The sequence below is a fragment of the Podarcis tiliguerta genome, assembly GCF_965153285.1.
Source record: "Podarcis tiliguerta genome assembly, chromosome: 6".
Taxonomy (NCBI): domain Eukaryota; kingdom Metazoa; phylum Chordata; class Lepidosauria; order Squamata; family Lacertidae; genus Podarcis; species Podarcis tiliguerta.
The window spans coordinates 60,620,094-60,638,872 of record NC_139539.1 but is presented as its reverse complement, the minus strand read 5'-3'; the positions used below and the strand labels follow the sequence as shown (position 1 = coordinate 60,638,872).

The window sequence follows — 18,779 nt, the reverse complement described above, 5'->3', positions numbered from 1 at the left end:
CCAAATCCTATTAGTAGCTACAGATATGATGACAGACAAAGCAATTTGTGCCAAGAAGGATAAATTATGAAATAGCATCTATTTTAGGAGGATTTGTTGCTTTTCTCCCACCCACCTTCCAATGTTTATTTAGGGCACTTCCCTACATCAGTTTCCCCACCAATGACAGCAGCAAATATGCTAAGACTAAAAGCAATTTGCTGGGAACAAGCTGATGGTTCGTGGTACACTGCCATGGTCACTCACACAAGCTGTGGGTGCTGCCCGTGTAACTAACTGGACGTCACATGAGGAAATAGGATGTCGCTGTGGGAGATTTCAACAGTAAAACATAACAAATCATGTTTGCTTGTTAGTATATGAAAGGATTAAGGACCACAGAGTTTTAAGTGCTACAGTAGGCTCAGTTAGGTCACAGCCCCTCTTCTCCTGAGAGGAAATAAAGCCTATTTACTGTTTCCTCTCCCCCTCTTTGCTGCAATGACTTTTCTTAGCAGTCCTGGCCAACTCAAGTTCCCTCAGTTTTCTCTCTCCTTCTCCTCAACCAACATTTTGTCTTACTTTTCAAACCACGGTACTCTCAGGTTTTCTCTTTCTGTCCCAGTTCCAAAGACGACACACATGATAGCTTGGAAAGTGTAAGGGTGCCTATAGTAGAGCCCATTTGTTCTTTATCGACCAGGAATTCAAAACTGAATAGTAGTGTCTATACCTGTGTCTTGGCAATTTCATGAGGCATGGATCTTTAAATTCATGATGCAGGAGTAACTTAATTGGCAAAGTAAAGGAAATTGCTGAAATAGCATTGAGTTACTAGAGACTCCCGTATGCCAACTTTCAGGTTTCATGAAGGACAGGAATGAAGATGAAGCTCTTTAAAAAAAAGCCAATCACAGAGAGAAAGCAATACCCCCCCCCAAAAAATCAGTGGCAAACAGCTACCATTCATCACACCACCTACCTGATATTTCTATTCACCAACAGGAAGTCAATTATTCTTTTATACAGATAACCCTCAGCGCTAAACATTCCTGCACTGAAGTGACTCATGAGAACAAATTACAAAGCTATTTCTGAAAAGAAAGAAAGAAAATGTGCCAATCTATGGCTGGGACTGACAAAACTATAAAAACCTGCAGATTTCTCTTATACAAAAAAATAAACCACCATTCCTCCCTGTGAGTGATCTATAGACTTGCTGGGAGTCTTGGCAGGCTAGTTACAGACTGTGTGACACCGTTAATTGAACGGAAAAGGACACCGTATTCCTAGGGGTGGGGAGAGCTGTTTCCTGGCGAACAGCTTCAAGCCTCAATCTGGACACAGCTCTCATTTTCCAGCAAAGCTTCACTGTGTAGGCCTACCTCATGCTGCATCTTTCTGTTCGCAACTTAAACAAGATGGCAGCCGATGAACTCTGACCTTTACAAAATATAACTTCTCCCAAATACGTATAGCAATTAGCAGCTTAGTTGGGAGCCTTCAGGACCTCTAGATTTCTCAGGCAGCAACCTAGCTCAGTGACAGAGCAGAATGAAAATGGAATTCTGTCTACTGTTGGCCTCCCTGTCTTCTGCCCTACCAGTCCCATTCAGCACCAAGAAAGCAAAGCTTTTGTTTTTATTTCTTAGGGGAGTGTGGCTGAGAGGAATTTACTACTCCAAAGCTGAACATAGACCCTACCCTGATACTGGGAGCCCTAGATACCTATTGCAATTGTTGACAGGCATAGTTGTTGGTTCTTTTCCCACTCAGTAGCAATCTGAAGGGGAAAGTATTGACTGTTGTTAATTGTTGTTGTTGTTGTTGCTGCTGCTTATTAAGTTATTAAATCCATAGATCTCAGGGTGGTTCAGAACATAAAACTGCAATATAAAAACCACAAAATATGTGGTAAAAATAATAACCTGACCGGATGCCAATCAGCCAAAGGCCTGGTCGAAGTGAACATTTTCGTTTAGCACCTGAAGACCAAAAGCACGCAAAGGGGGCGGAAGGGGAGACAGACCTAAAACTAGATAAAGATGGCATCAAGTTGCCTCCTTGAGGAGAGCATTCCACAAGCAGGAGATCACTGTTCCCATGTTGTCATGAGAACTGTTGTCACTGTTCTTATGTTGTCACTCTCTGAACCTCACCAACAGGGCAATATTTTGCATGCAGCAGAAGGTTCTAGGTTCAATCTTTTGCATTTCCACTAAAACCAGGTAGACTCCACTATCCCATCTTAACCCAATATCCTGTAAAGCCACAAACAGCACTTGGATGAGTGGTTTGAATCAATATAAAACAGCTTCTTGTATTTGTACAGCTACAGTGTGATCTCTCAGGTCAAAAGACTGGCTACACAAGCCAACTGGTTACTTTTAACAAGCAGATTATTAAAAAAAAAAAAGCACTCCCAACTCACATTGCTTCTAATGGATTTCAAAGCAAAAATCATCTACATTTTACAGATAAGGGGAATTAGGGCAGAGAGAGATTAAGGAACTTGCCCAAGGTCACACATAAACAACCCCAACGGGGACTGTGCCAGTGAAGCACTATATAGAGATCAAACTGCCAATACTGGCTTCAGAAATGCTCATTAAAGAACAAATAAATAAATCTGAGGCTATTACCAATAAATAAATAAAAATGCCAACCAGAAATATGCAAATATGAGAATGCATTCAGAAATTATCTCTACCCATCTATCTATCGTCTGTCTATCTGCTTAGAATACACAACATTCAATGGAAGATATGAAAACCATGTTCAGAAGAGCTGGTTTTCTTCATATTTGTTTTTTAAAGAAGAGAGAACACTATTTTAAAAAATATTTTATTAGGGAGATGTTGAGAACATCCCATGGCATGCGTCCTCAGAACACCTGGGAAGCAATATTTTGTGTAATAGTCCTGATCAGTCTACGAGTGGGCAACTGAAAAGTTCTCTGGTTTTCAAAAATTCTATGCATATCCATAGACAATATATATTGTGTTTGAGCTGCAAAGGATACCGTTTCCCCTCTCCTCCCAAAAAGGTTTGGCACGGGAATAGCATCCCGATCTCTCACAAATGCTCCTTCATAGCAATAAAGCTCTGGACATGACATCTCTTTTATTCTTGTACTCCGTGTGAAACAAGCCAGATGGTAGCTTATAATCAGCAGCATCCTTAAGTGATATAAATATAGGACATTTCTAAAGTTACCTTTGTCTACAAAACTATCAGTTTTGTCTTGCTGCTTCACACTGTTCTTTTGTAGGTGTATTATTTATATGCTTTTGCAGACCTCTGCTCCAATTTCTTCCATTCAATATTCTTAAATATATAAGAAAACACCTTTGCATATGAATGGGGCTGCACAGGAAAGCACTTAAGGTCACACTGCAGCAAGGAATGGGAAATACAGAGATGGGTGCACTGATGAATATGCACACAATGAACTGGGCAAATAATTCTCAAAACATCAGATAGAAACAAGGGCTTTTGCATTTCCAGTGCTTACTTTATATCTCCATCGACACTCCAGCATGCTCTGCCATTAAGGATCTCCCCCACCACCACCCTTAACTAAGAGTACCTGACTTGTAAGCCTTTCTCCACAGAAAAAAATATTTCTAACAATGCCGTTTCCTGAACTTGAGTGGATGAACCCTGATCCCCTCCCAGTGAGGCTGAATGGAGCCACCAACACAGGCCTGTTGTGTATGGTGATGAGGCAGAAGGTGAGGGGCAGCCTGAAGCTGGTGCAATGACTGGGCTTTGACTGAGTCTGATGTCGTTACCTGAATGTACAGGGCCAACTAGGGATCAAATATAATGTTGGAATGTCCCATTTGGGGTTTTCCCAGTGACTGCCTCCAGTGGCGATCACATGGCTGGCAGTCCTACCCACTCCCACATTCCTCAGGCAGAAGGAGAGAGGCGACAATGTCTTCAATCCACAGGCAGTAGTTGGTGTGAGGCTGGGAGGGCAGAGGTAGTAGAATACCCTCCTCAAACCAACACACAAACACACACACACACACACACAGAGAGAGAGAGAGAGAGAGAGAGAAGAATTTGAATTACAGTGGTACCTCAGGGTGCGAATGGGATCCGTTCCGGAGCCCCGTTCGCATCCAGAAGCAAATGTAACTAGCGATGGCACATCTGTGCGCGCACACGTCACATTTTGCCACTTCTGTGCATGCGCGTAACGTCATTTTGAGCGTCTGCGCATGCACGAGTGGCGAAACCCGGAAGTAACGTGCTCCGTTACTTCCGGGTTGCCACGGAGCGCAACTCGAACGCGCTCAACATGAAGCATATTCAACCCGAGGTATGACTGTACTCTACAAGGCATATTTTTTTATGGCAGAGGCAAATTTCTAAACCTTCTCTAGTTTTATATCCTTTTTAAGGAAGCGAAGAAAAGACAAATTTTCAAAGACCAAGAATTCAAATAAGCACAAGGCCATTCTGTGTGTGGTTACAACTTTCAAAAACAAAATAGAATTTAAATATATATATTTTAGTTTGACCTACTCCAGGTGGGTAAGCTATCACAGAGAAGGCCTTTTTGTTAGTAGCATCCCAGTTATGGAACAGTCTTCAAAGGAATTCTCGACGGATGCCATCTTTATGGTTTTGGCACCTGGTTCAATCAGGTCTTTTAAACAACTTATGTATGAGTTTCTTTTTAAAAATCTGTGTTTTGACTTTAGGAGGTGCCATGAGTTTTGTTTTTGTTGTATGTGTATTGATTTTATGTCTTACTTTGTATTAAATTATTGGATTTTTTTACTTATTTTAAGTCTCTCAGAGAACTTTACGTTATAGCATGGTGTACAAGTGCTATATATAAACAAATACATTTTACAGGGGCTCCAGGCAACAAGTTAGTTAGTTTATGTCCCAGATTAATCCATCACAGACTCTTTAGTATTTGCAGATAATCTTCTCTTACTCAAGGATCAAGCCTTGAATTACTTTGAGACTTAGGTTGTGGAGGATTTTACTCTCTACTAAAATCCTTTTCAAACAAATTGCCTTCACTTCCATGTACAATAGCATGCACCAAGTCCTACTTCAATAAACTATTTCCCATATATAATTATGTAGCCACTACAAAATTAATACCAGATAGCATATTTTTGTGCCTTATAATTCGGTCATCTTTTTACCTCAGATAAGCCCTAAACCATCTTGACAGCCTGCAAAAAATCCCCTACTCTTTAATTGCTGCATGGTCTGGCAACAACTAAATAGTAAACAATCTCCTCAAAAGCTAGATTCATGCAATTGTTGTTCAGAGCCTCATGATCTTATTATTGAACATCTAGAAAGAGCAACAGGAGTTTTTGATGCTGACTTCAACTGGAGAGGAACTGCATATAGTAACACACATGCAAAAAAAATCTGTAAACCCATTAAAATGTTTATAAATGTTTAGTTGTTATGTAAATACTTTAAGCAGCAATTACATTTGTAGCAGGCAGGACTTGAGAAGCAGTTTAATGTTATAAGAATGTTATAAGTGTGTTTGCCATGCTCAAATTACTATGAGTCTATGGGTTCCCTGGATGTTAGAGGTCTCTAGAACAGTGATGGGGGAACATCTGGTCCTCCAGATGTTGCTGGACTGCAATTCCCATCAACCCAGACTACCGGCTATGATGGCTGGGACAGGACAGAGTTGGAGTTCAACATATCTAGAGCAGGGTTTCCCAAACTTAGGTCTCCAACTGTTTTTGGATAACATCTCCCATCATCCCTAGCTAGCAGGACCAGTGGTTAGGGATGATGCAAAACCAGCTGGAGACCCAAGTTTGGGAAACTCTGATCAAGAGCATCGTGAATTCCCCAGTCCTGCTCTCGGGTGTTTCCTTATTTGGTGGGGGGGATACACTCTTCAGATTTTATTCTATCCCTGCTACCAATTGGTATACACTGTTATCTTGTTTTTCAAATTGCAAGGAAGGAAACGCTGCTGAAGAAAGCTAGCTATTGCAGCTCAGTATAGAATCTTCAATTAATATTTCAGATGCAAAGAAACGTTATCCAGAAACTATCGTGCACAAGCCAACACACGAAATACTTCAGAAAGGGACCAGCATTAAATATGACAAACTTGCATTGCCAATCCATTTGCTTCTTAAGCTCTGGGAGTAGGAGGGGAAATAAAGAATTCTCTGATCTTCCCCCATGAAGTTATGTGAATAGCAGGGTAGGATAAAGACAGTCACGCGTGCTATACAATTCAGACCAGGTAAGCTACTCCTACTGGGATTCTAGGAACTTTCAATATAACATCATGAAAGACTCTTATTAAAATCCTTTCAGACAATAAATCACATCGGTTGGTATTGTATCATCAAAAACCTGCATTTATATCCCATTCTCTAAAGCACAGTGAAAATGTAAAGCTACTCAGAACAGAAAGAGTGAAACCAGACGTGAGTATAAATGTGCTTCCTCTTATGCCTCCCCCCTCTTGCACCTAAATGGCTAAGCTCCACTCCACTCAGGTTTAGCATCACCTTTCCCTAGTCTTAATCCTCATTAAAATGAGCCAAGGGATATTTATTATTTCTACCGTTTATTTAATTTGCATAATGCCCTTTATCCAAAGATTACAGGGCAGTTCACAACATAAAAATACAAAATGAGAATACATAATACATAATAAAACAAAACACATTTAAAAGGCCCTAGAATGTTTAAATGGCCCAAGGCTTGGTTTTAGAGAAACGGTTTTGCCTGACTCCTAAAGATATGCAATCAAGGCACCAGGTGAGTCTTCTTGGGGAGAGCATTCCACAAATGGGGAGCCACCACAGAAAAGGCCTGTTCACCACACCCTGGACCTCTCCCATAGGAGGCACACAGAGAAGGGCCTCGGGTGATGATTGCAGGGTCTGGGTTGGTTCATATGGGTAAATACAGTCCTTGAGGTCCTGAGCTGTTAAGGCTTTATAAGTCTTGGGGCCAAACTATAAAAGGATCCACACTACCTCAAAAAACTCTGCCGGACAGCACAATGAGGATATAATGGAGGCAGTTTAGGATGTTCCTAAACTGCTTTTGTTAAGAGCCTGTGTTAAATCAGATGCATTAGTCACATCACAGCAATGGACCAGATGGTATGGAAAATACTTAGAATTTAATCAGAGCTGAATGACAGCCATACTAAGCTGTTCTTAGGAACAAAACAAAACAAAAAATGCTTTGAGATATAGAAGCCGCTTTCTAAATTTAAATGTTTGGAGATACTGGTGTGAACTGGGGATATTCCTTGTTGTATATCCTCTGGAAGTCTTTCAAGGCAATTGTTTAAAAATATTGCAGAACACAGTTACACCTTTAAACAAGAAAAGTACACTTATATTATAGCTGCAACACAAACATAGCAACTCAAGACCTTTTGTTTCTCAAACAGAACAACAATTTTCTTTAAACTGCTGGATTTTAAAGGTTAGCTTCTTGAAAACTACGTATTATTTCTGTTATGGTGAATTAAAAACCTTTAGATGCACAGCACCCTACAGTGAGGCAACAGTGTCAGCTAAATAATCCATAAGTCACAGTAGGACTCATTAAGGAATCACACATCAGAAGAAGCTGGCCCAGGTATTCCTGCCAGAAGCATTCCAAGCAAAGTAGCAGTTCTGCTTACTTAGAGACACAAACCTGAAACACACAAATTAAGTGTTCTGCATATTGACCTTCAAAGTGATACACTCTTTTAAATGCTATTGACTACTTCTGCTCTTCATATATACAGTGTGAGTTCATGAAACACATTATCAATTTTTATCCTGGGGAAATGTCAAATTGCTTAAAGGTTGTTTCCAAGAAATGGTCTGAGGGCAGCCAACACTTTTCTAGGGATGAGACGAAGCATCTCTGGTCCTTAAAACTGCATGGATGATGATCAACTGACTAGGGAGCATATATAACCACTCTTTGGAGGAAGAACATGTTAAAAGTGTAATAGATATATATTCTGCACAGCAGGAGCCCATGATATGCTTACAGCATTTTAAATTATATCTAAATTACCATTGAGAAAAAGAGATAACCATGATTTGTAAGCCAATACATTATAACAGCCCAACCCAACCTGGTGCTCACCAAATGTATTGGACCAGCTATACTTCCTGTGGGATGATGGTAATTCAAAACACCTGGAGGGCAGAAGGTTAGGGAAGTCTGGAATATTAGTACAGTAAGCCTGCAATTTGCGTACATTTAGATTTTGCACATGCGACAAAAATATTAAAAAGGGGGCGGGGTTCCAGGGGAAATGACTTTGGGAATCCCATCTGCCATTGAACCCAATGGGTTTTGATTGTACACAATTTTGGTTTTACCTTTTTATGACCCCCAGAACGTAATCCCCACATAAGTTGTGGATCTACTGTATTAGAGAAAAGTATGCAACAGGGGTGTTGTGCAAACGGTCCACTCAGTGAGGTGTTGGGTTTTGTTTTTAAGTAATTTCTCTTTATGCCCCAAAGCCATGTTTTCGCACCAGCAATAAAATAAAGCACTCTTTTCATTTTTGGACATTAAGCATCTCCCTCAATTTTGCTTGTCATCTGCAGTACAGATTAGTCACATTCAAAAAAGAATTTCATTTTGCATGAGTAATAGATGTTCAATGAAATCTCTATGTGGCCTTTAACGCATGTTGCACACTCATGCACATATTCCTGTAGGCGGATTTTTGCTGTGTGTGACTACAATAAATCTGTCTGTTTTCTACCAGGAGTAACATGTTAGCATACTAGTCTCTACTGATAAAGGTTCAAATGTGAAAAGTGGCTCATAAATGATGCACCGTCATAAACTATTGTAAGATTTTTCATAATGAACATTCTCCACATTCTCTGTGATAATATCGCATAACCATCACCATTCCCTGCTCTGGAAAGCACAGTTGAGGTACATAGTCAGGGAGGATTAAGGCACAATTTTGTGAGCAAGGCTAGATAGCTCATGAAAACCTTAACCACACTGTGCCTTTGCAATCAGCCTCGTCACTTCATAAGAATTTTAAAGTAACTCTTTTGCATTCCAAAGTGAATGTAAAACAAGCTGGTCTAGATTTGTACCAGGTGCAGATGAGTAGAGATAGGTCTTTAGTTTGTGCCTTTGAACATGTAGCATCTCCCTTGGCACAGCCACTAGGAGAAAACCAGAGACTTTTCCTTCCATTTTAAATTAACTGTGGTCAACTCTGGTATAAGGCAGGGATGAAAAAGCCTGTGACCCTCCAGATGGTGTTGGACTACAACAACCATGATCACTGGCCATGATGGCTACCGCTGATGATAATTAGAGATCAACAAAACTGTTAAGGTAAGGAAGTTTCTCATCCCTAGTTTAAGCAAACAAGACAATGTAAAATTGTGGTTTTCAAGCCTGACTCATTTCCCGAAATCATACTTAAGCTTATCCAGGTTTGTCTGGATTTGGACTTAATAAACTGCACTTAATAAAAAATGGACAGAAAAAACTAAATGTACTAAAAAGGAGGTAGGATCTGCTAGACCAAATAATTTCTGATGGTTTCATAACCATTTCGATTTCAAAATATCTAGTGAAGCCAATTCTGCAGTTTGCTAGAGAATTTGTTCCTGAAGTTAGGAATTTTATCCTTGCTTGTATCTCTTTCACATCACCTCTTATCTCAACATCAGTAGCAAATATCATGTATTCTACCTCCTTATTCAACTCCCATAATCACATTGCCTTAACACTTTATTCTTCAGACCAAGCATCCTCCAACATGTCCTGCATTTTCAGTAATTTTAAGAATTATATTAAAAACCGCTACCTATTGCAAAAGAAGCAAGCACATCTGTATTATTGTTTTCAAAGTACTGGATTAAATGTTTTTGTTAGGTTACAATTATCCTAATACAACAGCAAGTCGTTGAAGACGTGTGATCAATTTGTCCTTCATTAAAATCTCCATGTCCTTCTGAATAGCCTAGCCACTTTACTATTTTTTTCAAAAAAACATATCCTGCCTTATCTGGTCAAAAGGCAACCCAAAATGGCTAACGCTATAGAATCACTGGGACAATGAAAGACATAAATCAACAGGGAAACAATATATACAAGAAAAACAGGAAAAGCAAGAGCTACAGCAGCAATTGAAAAACAGCATAAATTAATAACAATATATAATAATCCAAGCAAACAACCCAACAGAACTGAAAAACAACAACAACAACAACAACAACAACCAAACAGTTTTAAATTTAACTCAGAGACTTTCTGAAAGAGTTGGGATTTGGCCCAATGTCTGAAACAGTTTAGTGACCATATATTGTAGGTATAGGCCTTTCTGAGGAGGGTATTCCACAAAGTTGGTACCATAATTCAAAATGCCCTGCTCCTCACCTGGAACAAGGCCTCCAATATGAAGATTAAAACCAGCACCTTCTGTTATTACAAGAGACAAACAGTTGACCCAACTAAACTGAATATGATTGTACTGATATGGCCCAATTAGTTATGTCAGTAGCATGGTACCAGTGCCCAGATCCTTATTCAAGGGCAGCCTCACATACAGTGTGTTACAATAGTTGAGCCTGGAGGTAGAATCACAAACTCATAGACTTATAGAGTTGGAACTCTACAAGTCTATGAGTTTGTAATTCTACCTCCAGGCTCAACTATTGTAACACACTGTATGTGAGGGTCATCTAGTCCAACCCCCTGCATTTGTCCAACATGGGGCTAGAACCCACAACCCTGAGATTAAGAGTCTCGTGCTCTACCAACTGAGATGACTAGACAACTGAGATAACACGTCTGACTTCTCCAGGAAGGGCATAGTATGTTAAAAGGTAGTCACTACCATCTGCTGATCTTCCAAAAAGTAGCAACAAATGAAAAGGCACCCATACACTATAAGCATGACCTTTCAACTGAAGTGTAGCCCCATTCAAAAATGGGATGCACATCTCATCCCAATGCAGATGGACCATCAGCCTACAGTACTTCAATCTTATGTGAATTAAGTTTCTCTTGGTTCTGATCATTTCCCCATTTAAACCCCATTTAAACTTTTCATATGGATAATACTTCTCACAAAATTGGAATCTGTATCTATGAAGACTTTTCTCCTGGTCCAATGTAGCCTGACTATAGGCATGATATTAATATATTTAATGAAGCAAACATCAGCTTATCTGCTTTCATAAAAATGTTGACAAGCGTCGGGGAAAGATGCGTACAGGACCCTCCTTCTACTTTTCAGCTTCATGTTGATCTGGTGATAACATCTACTTGAACATGGCATTTTAACCACCAGGAATGGATGGCGGTAGGTTCCTAGCCAGACACAGCCTCACTTTTGCCTTCTGTCAGGGCACACAGGCCTTTTTTAAGTAGGTCCAGGGAAGGTAGGTATGGGGTTGCTACAACAATTATTTCAGGACATTGAGAATCACTTGAAGAACTAGCCCTAGCCTCCCTGATGGCAGGCAAATATTCAGAAGCTCCAAGGAGGCGGGATTTACCCAACAAAGTTTTTAATACCTTGGAACCAATAGGTTAGTAAACCAGGTTGGTTTAAAGTTGAAACATCCAGGTTTCTATCAACATAACGCATTATTTGTCTGTGGGGTGTCTTTAGTCAGTCATTCAATTTCAAACTCACATATTGTTTTCTTGGAATACAGTCTCACAGTCTTTCAAACACATTAGAGTTCTAATGGCTGCAAGCTGATACTCACAGAAATTGCCATGAACTTAGATAATATATTCCTACTGTTTGACAACTCAGCCTAACCATACAGTGCCCCTGTTCTAGCGCATGCAATGCCAGAGCAAAATGCTGTAGCACTATGCTCACTCAGCAGCTCAATAGCTATGGAAATGAAAAGGTAACATGGCGAGACAGACGGCGGGGAAAGAGCCATGCAATCCGTGAAGTATTAGCAAGGCCATAGATAAAGAGGCAGATTCTCAGTCCTGGCAGGATGTCTTCCCTTCTCAGCGTGTGCACTCCAATACGAAGTTTTTAACCAGTATAGTATTATGCTCCACGGATCAGTTATAACTCAAGGAAAAGATAAAACAGGGGTGGGAAACCCCTCCTGACTACAACTCTCATCATCCGACCATTGACTATGCTTTCTCAGGCTATGGAAGGTCCAACACCATAAAGGCATAGGTTCCCCATCCCTGCTATAAAGGGGATGAAATCCTTACACTATGGCATCTAAAAAGCTTTTTATTTGCCGTACTTTAAAAATCAGGCATTTACATAGTTGCACATTTGTTTTCCTATAGACATAAGCAGGAAAAATATAACTTAAGTATTCACTGAGCCATAAAGCATTGTTTTTACTCTGTTGAATTTAGATTGCTGTTTATTGTGAATTGGTTGTTGACTTCTTTTTATTTTACGAGAAAATGCTGTTGTCTATAAAGAAGTGAGCATACATCTATGATCTAAAAGACTTTCTTAAATATAGAACTGCCATAAGACATTTCCACTGAGCCATTCACAGCCACAAGAGAGAGAAAATGCAGAGAGACTTTGAGTGATGCTTTCAATAACAAATCCAGCATAGACTGTGCAGAGTACAATTTAAATATTCCGGTTATGCAAACTGAATAGGAGTGGTTCCCAAGGCAGTTCACATGGTTAAAAAAACACAAATAATTATGTTCATATAGCTATAGGATAAACTGCAGGGGTCACCAACCTATTTGGGCCAATCAGCACATTTGGAATTTTGAGAGGGTGTTGTGGAAACCCCCCGTCACTTCTCCCTCAGGCAGAAATCATCTGAGTGTGCACGTATAGACAGTGCCTCAAAGATGGATCCAGTAGGATTTAAACTGATTCTCTTTAATTTGCACAATTTTACAGGGTCTTTAAAAAAAAAGCTATCAAATTAATATTCACTTGGTAGAGTGTGCAGTAAAAAAATCACATTTTTCTAGGCATGGACCCTTACGGATCTTCATGGGTTTTTTACATAGGATGTCAGTGAAACCACCAACAAATCACAGAGCATATCCAGGTGGCCTATGATTTGATGGTGGTTTTGCAGATCTCATTAACAAAAAAATAAAAATAAAAAAATTGAGGGCCGTAAGGATCTGTGCCTTAAAAGGTAAAGGTACCCCTGCCCCCGTACGGGCCAGTCTTGACCGACTCTGGGGTTGCGTGCTCATCTCACTTAAGAGGCCGGGAGCCAGCGCTGTCCAAAAACACTTCCGGGTCACGTGGCCAGCGTGACAAAGCTGCTCTGGCGAGCCAGCACCAGCGCAGCGCATGGAAACGCCGTTACCTTCCCACTATAAAGCGGTACCTATTTATCTACTTGCACTTAGGGGTGCTTTCAAACTGCTAGGTGGGCAGGGGCTGGGACCGAACGACGGGAGCTCACCCCGCCGCGGGGATTCGAACCGCCGACCATACGATCGGCAAGTCCTAGGCACTGAGGTTTTACCCACAGCGCCACCCGCGTCCCTATCTGTGCCTTAGATGCGTGTTTTTGCACAATGGCAGTGCTGAAAAAGCACAAGAGCCATTATTTCTGTCACCGGGGACAGGTGTGACCTGTACCTTGATGGCCAATGGTGGGCTGTCTCCTTTCACTCAGTGTGGTGTAGTTGTTAAGAGCCAGTGTGGTGTTGTGGTTAACAGTAGTAGTCTCGTAATCTGGTGAACCGGGTTTGCGTCTCCGCTTCTCCACATGCAGCTGCTGGGTGACCTTGGGCTAGTCACACTTCTCTGAAGTCTCTCAGCCCCACTCATCTCACAGAGTGTTTGTTGTGGGGGAGGAAGGGAAAGGTGATTGTTAGCCGCTTTGAGACTCCTTCAGGTAGTGATAAAGTGGGATATCAAATCTAAACTCTTCTTCTTCACTCCCGTCTGACTCTGAAGCTCCTTACTTTCTCTCTTCCCATTTTTCCCTTCCCCATCCCCCAAGATCGCTCCCCTTTACTTCAACTTTCTGTTCAACCGCTCAGGTTGCCCATCTGAGCCTTGAAAAGCACATAAAGTTGTGAGAGAAAATATTGTTCTTTCAGCTTCCTCATTCAATTCTGTAGTATTTGGGGGGGGGGGGGTAGCTAACCACCCTCACTACATCTCACCTAACGGTACAATGAATTGGGGGGGGGGGGATGCTCAGAGGCTTTGCGGAGGGGGGGAATGTCCCAAATTGTGCCTTTTTGCCATGTTGACATCCTAAGGATTAAAGGATTATCTAACACTAAGCGTTATAGAAACACTTTACTGATTTGGATTATCTTAGAAGACTAGCCCTACTATCAGAACTAAAAGAACGCCAGCCTCTCTATAGGCCTGTAAGATCATTTCAATCATGGCATCACATCCTATAGAATATCATAGGCCAATGACTCCAAACCAGGCATTTGTCCATTGTCCCTCCCTCTGCCATGTGAAGCAGCAACCATCTTCTAAAAGCTGATCTTTTTGTCCTAGTTATCCCTGAGCCGTAAGATTGGACCCCAATCTATGTCCCTGAATCCCCCAAATCTCTGTTTTACTTGTTTTTTATAGATGTCTAATATTGTTTCAAATTGCATTTTTGTTTTGTTTTATATGGTACATAGTGCATACCATTTAAAAGAGATTTTTTAAAAAAATGTAGGCAGTTTAGAAATGCTTTAAAAATAAATAAGGCAGAGTAATGCAGCTGATTTTGAGTATCAAGAAAGAGCAGTCAGCTGTTATAGTATTTAATTTAATGTTGTATTTTTATTGCCAAGGATTGAAGCAGGGAGAGACTTGTGGAATTTTCTTCCTCAATTGGCAAAATTACTTCACCTGTCTTTGTTACAGTGCACCCTGTGCTTGGTTTATGTGTCATTTTACATAGTTGCTTTGTTAGATTGCCTCTTAAAACATTTTGTTCAGAAATGGATAGCTTCGCCACTTATACTTTTCATATCCCACAGCTCTTTGCTATTTATAGGGACCCTTAGAAACATGGCCATCACGTATAGCTCTTTATCAGTACAGTCTGTCATATTCTTGACAAGTGCTTTGCAAATTGTTATGCAGTTGAGAACGGATGCTGCTGCTTCCCTTTTGTAACATGCCATGCATTTTCAGATGTGAGATTTCCATGCTGACGAAACAGCAACAAAGCACATCCATAATGCATTCAGACCAAACTAATCAACTGCCTAACGATTAACTATATTTCAACTGGAAAGACACCCCCTGCATCAGTACGGGGTCAAATTAAATGCAACAATGATTAAATGCAACAATAGATTGTCTCTTTCAGTTTTAGCAAATAGCCTTCTGAAAAGTTCAGCCTGGATTGGCACCATGGCACTAGGAGACAAATTTATAATCCTTTTTCTTATTGTCACATTCTTTAAAAAAAAAAAAATCACTACTCCCAGCTGCTATTTACCATCTTAAGGAAAACTAGCAAGTTCAGATGTTCAGTGGTAAAAGAAGTGTGGAAGAGTTAACTTTTTCTATGACTTTTCTATGCAATTATAGTGATTGCTATTTGGCTGTTCCTAGGCTGGTGGTGGTGGTAATGTTTTCTGTTCTTTTTGCGTAAGGGCAGTCATGATGGCTGCATCAATAGGATTTAGTAGCGATGGCATTCAAGGACATATTGGTCCTATATTGAACTGAGGCTTGGGAAGCTAGGAATGCAGGTAGCTTTGGCTGCTAAGCCTGGGTTTTTCTTTCTCTCTACTTTTGCAGCCTTCTTCACCCAAAACATGTGGGTCATTGAGAATAGCTACTTCTTGCACTGGATAACAAGGCATATTGCTGCACATTGACATCTTGGAACTTTAGCAGAATGACTCATATCAAATGGTTTAGAACCTGAGAGATGCTATGGCTTCTTTGTCCCCTGAGTTGATGGGCGCGTTGAAGTCCTGAGCCCCTGCTTATGTAACTGGTGATTAATTTGGGAAATAATGACTTGGGTTCAGTCTCAATTGATTTACTGCCTCTCAAAAGTGATTGGGAATGACTGAGATACTGAAGCTTTGACTTTGTCTTGAGATCATGGCAAGGATCATGGCAATGGGGAGCACGCCAGGGATGTGGGCAAGATATCCTACGGCCAAGAAGACAGCTTCACTTAAATCAAATACTGAAATTGCCAATGCAGTTTCTTAGTGGTGATGGGTGTCCAAACAACAAGAAGAAGTTACGTAGGAACAACCACTTTACTGGTGTGATGAAATTCACCTTTCCTTCTTTCTTTCAAATCCATCTTTCTGACTAGGGATGAGACATTTTCCTCAAATATCATTTGATATCATGTCCTCTTTCATTGTTTATATTGAGTTCTTGTGGGATCTATGTTGGGGTTCTTGCTGTGTTTTGAGTTCTGGTTTGGAGATGGGGGGCGGAAGCCAAGCAAAAGAAGCCCTGTCTCTGGCAGGTGCACAAGTACTGTGACAGGTGGACCAGCTGGTCCCTTGACCAAAAAGCAAGACAGCTTAATCTGGAACAGCTGAGAAGTAAGATGGCCTCTGGGGTCAAATGGCAAGGCAGTCATGGCAAGCCTCAGGGACATAGGCAATAAGGACTCTTCTGGCAATATTTAGTTATTGAAATATTTTAAAATAAGTTTTTTACTGGGTTTCACGAGCTGTAGCTTATTCACCAATGTTGTGGCCTGTTTTAAACCCATTCACTTCACCACCCAACCCATTCCTGTTGGACACTGATTATAGATGCACACATATCAAAGACAAACATGCCATTTCACCATTTCACTTTTTATTTCTTCCAGCATTTTTCTCAGTAGCTGAATTTAGTAGTTTCTTCTTTTTTTAAAAAAAAAAAAAAGAGAAACATTTTGCTATCTTAAATGATAACCGTTCTTTTCTAATTCCTGTACATTATTATACCAGATCCTTTCCCTCTCCCTTCTCCATATAGTCCTAACAGTTCATTTACTCACTTTTGTTTTAAATCAGCTTGGAAACAAACTTGGAAATGTTGTGATGTTATTTTTGAGACCTCTCCTTTGAATACTTAAACTTTAACCTTACAAAGTATATTACCAATTCAGCAGATATAATAAAGGATCTGTTTCCACGCAACTTTTCTCATTACTAAAATGACTACAATACAAAAAAAGAGCATGGTTCTACTGCTCATTAAGGCTGAAGACAATTTATGCGCAGATTTCCCCCCCAGAGAGGGACCCAAACCTACTACAGGTCAAACCTCAGACAGGCATGTATTTCATGTCTGGAGAAAAGGGACTACTATGTAATCACTTATTAAGACACCAAGAAATGTGTCTTCACCTTCTTGTTCCACTTTTCAATTGACATGAGGGGGAGATAATTTTCTTTTCTGCTGTCATGGGATACATTAACTGTATATGCAGTAATACTATTGATCACCATCTTCCTCCGTGCTTGTGTGTGTTCCACAGTGAACATTTAGATAGTAAAGGGCCATGCGAAAACACTGAAAGCAATTGACTTACCCAACTTTTCCTCAACCTTGTTTCTATGTGCATGCATTTTCAGGGATGGTGGTATAAAAATAGGACGTTGCCTCCTTATTTATAGGGTTTGTTACAAGAAACATAAAAGAGACCTGCTGAATTAGACCAAAAGCCTATCTAATCCCAACTTCCCATTTCCTGAAGTTTCCAACTAGATGCCTACGAGAAGCCCATAGGCAGGGAAGAGCAATAGTCCTCTGCTGCTGTTCTTCTGGTATTCAAAGGCATGTGGCCTCTTATTCTGGTGGCAATACATAGGCATCGTGACAAAGTCATTGATAGTTTTATCCTTCATGAAATCATCCAATCCCCTTTAAAGTCCACAGTTTAACTATGTACTGTGTGGAGAAGTGTGCCCTGAATCTTCTAGCATTCAGCTTCATTGAACAATTTCTAGTCTAGACAAATACCTCCTCCTGTCAAAGTTCACTTTGCCATGAATAATTCTGTGCACATCTATCATGACCCTGTTACTCACTTTTTCTTAAATGCCCTGCTGCACAGGAAAAGCCTGTATTTATCACCATGTAATAATTTGTAACACAGGCAAACAAATATGTGAATCCATCTCTCCTCTGTGTTTTCTAACAATTCTTAGTCTTTCTATGGATGGTATTGTTAATTAAAGAGATAGTCAACATTATGCCCTTCAGATGTTGCTGGACTACAACTCCTTTTATCCTTTACCATTGGCTGCAGCTGATACAAGTTGGAGTCCAAAAACAGGCCTGTTGGCTACCCCTGGTTCATTATCTGCAAAGGACCAATTTCAAAATCAAAATATCCATACCAATATGAATCAAGTTAACTGAATTGCTTCTGGAAAATGCTCTATGCCTCTAAATGTCCATGTCTATACTGCATGAAAAGTGATTTTTTGCTCATTTTCTTACATCAACCTATAGGATCCAAATTGTGAGATATATCCAATTAATTTGGATGTTTGCAGTATTCTAGCCAGAAAAGTAGCATGGCTTACCTCATGTCAAATTGTCTTGTCTTCAAAGAGACACACAGTCTCCTGAAAACACACGGATCTGATGGCATCAGAGAAAAGTGCCTCATTAATTTTGTTTGTGCAAATAAGAAACAATTCATGTCAAGCTTTAAATGCAAAACAGAACCTAGAAAGCATTTGGGAGGTCCTTCAACGCAGAACTGAACACCAAATATAGCACACAATATATGAACTGATCTATAGCAGCCCAACACTGCAGCTTTAGGCTGTACTACAGACATGGTGGAACTTGAAATGAACGAGCTGTTCAACAATACCCAGGGCTGTCCCTATCATTAGGC

The 18,779-nt window shown here is 40.3% G+C and overlaps 1 protein-coding gene across 3 annotated transcripts in view; it reads right to left on the bottom strand.

The window, feature by feature from the left end:
- The window catches only part of PDE4B (phosphodiesterase 4B), a 244,211-nt gene that overhangs the window by 217,931 nt on the left and 7,501 nt on the right, over positions 1–18,779 (bottom strand). The window contains exon 1 of one of the 3 annotated variants that reach the window (XM_083448045.1): positions 2,009–2,099. The exons of 1 other annotated variant lie outside the window; for it this stretch is intronic. The gene's annotated coding sequence lies outside the window, so the exon portion shown is untranslated. Of the gene's footprint in view, positions 1–1,364; positions 1,395–2,008; positions 2,100–18,779 lie in introns of those variants that run through there. One more of the 3 variants, XM_083448046.1, reaches the window with a different exon arrangement.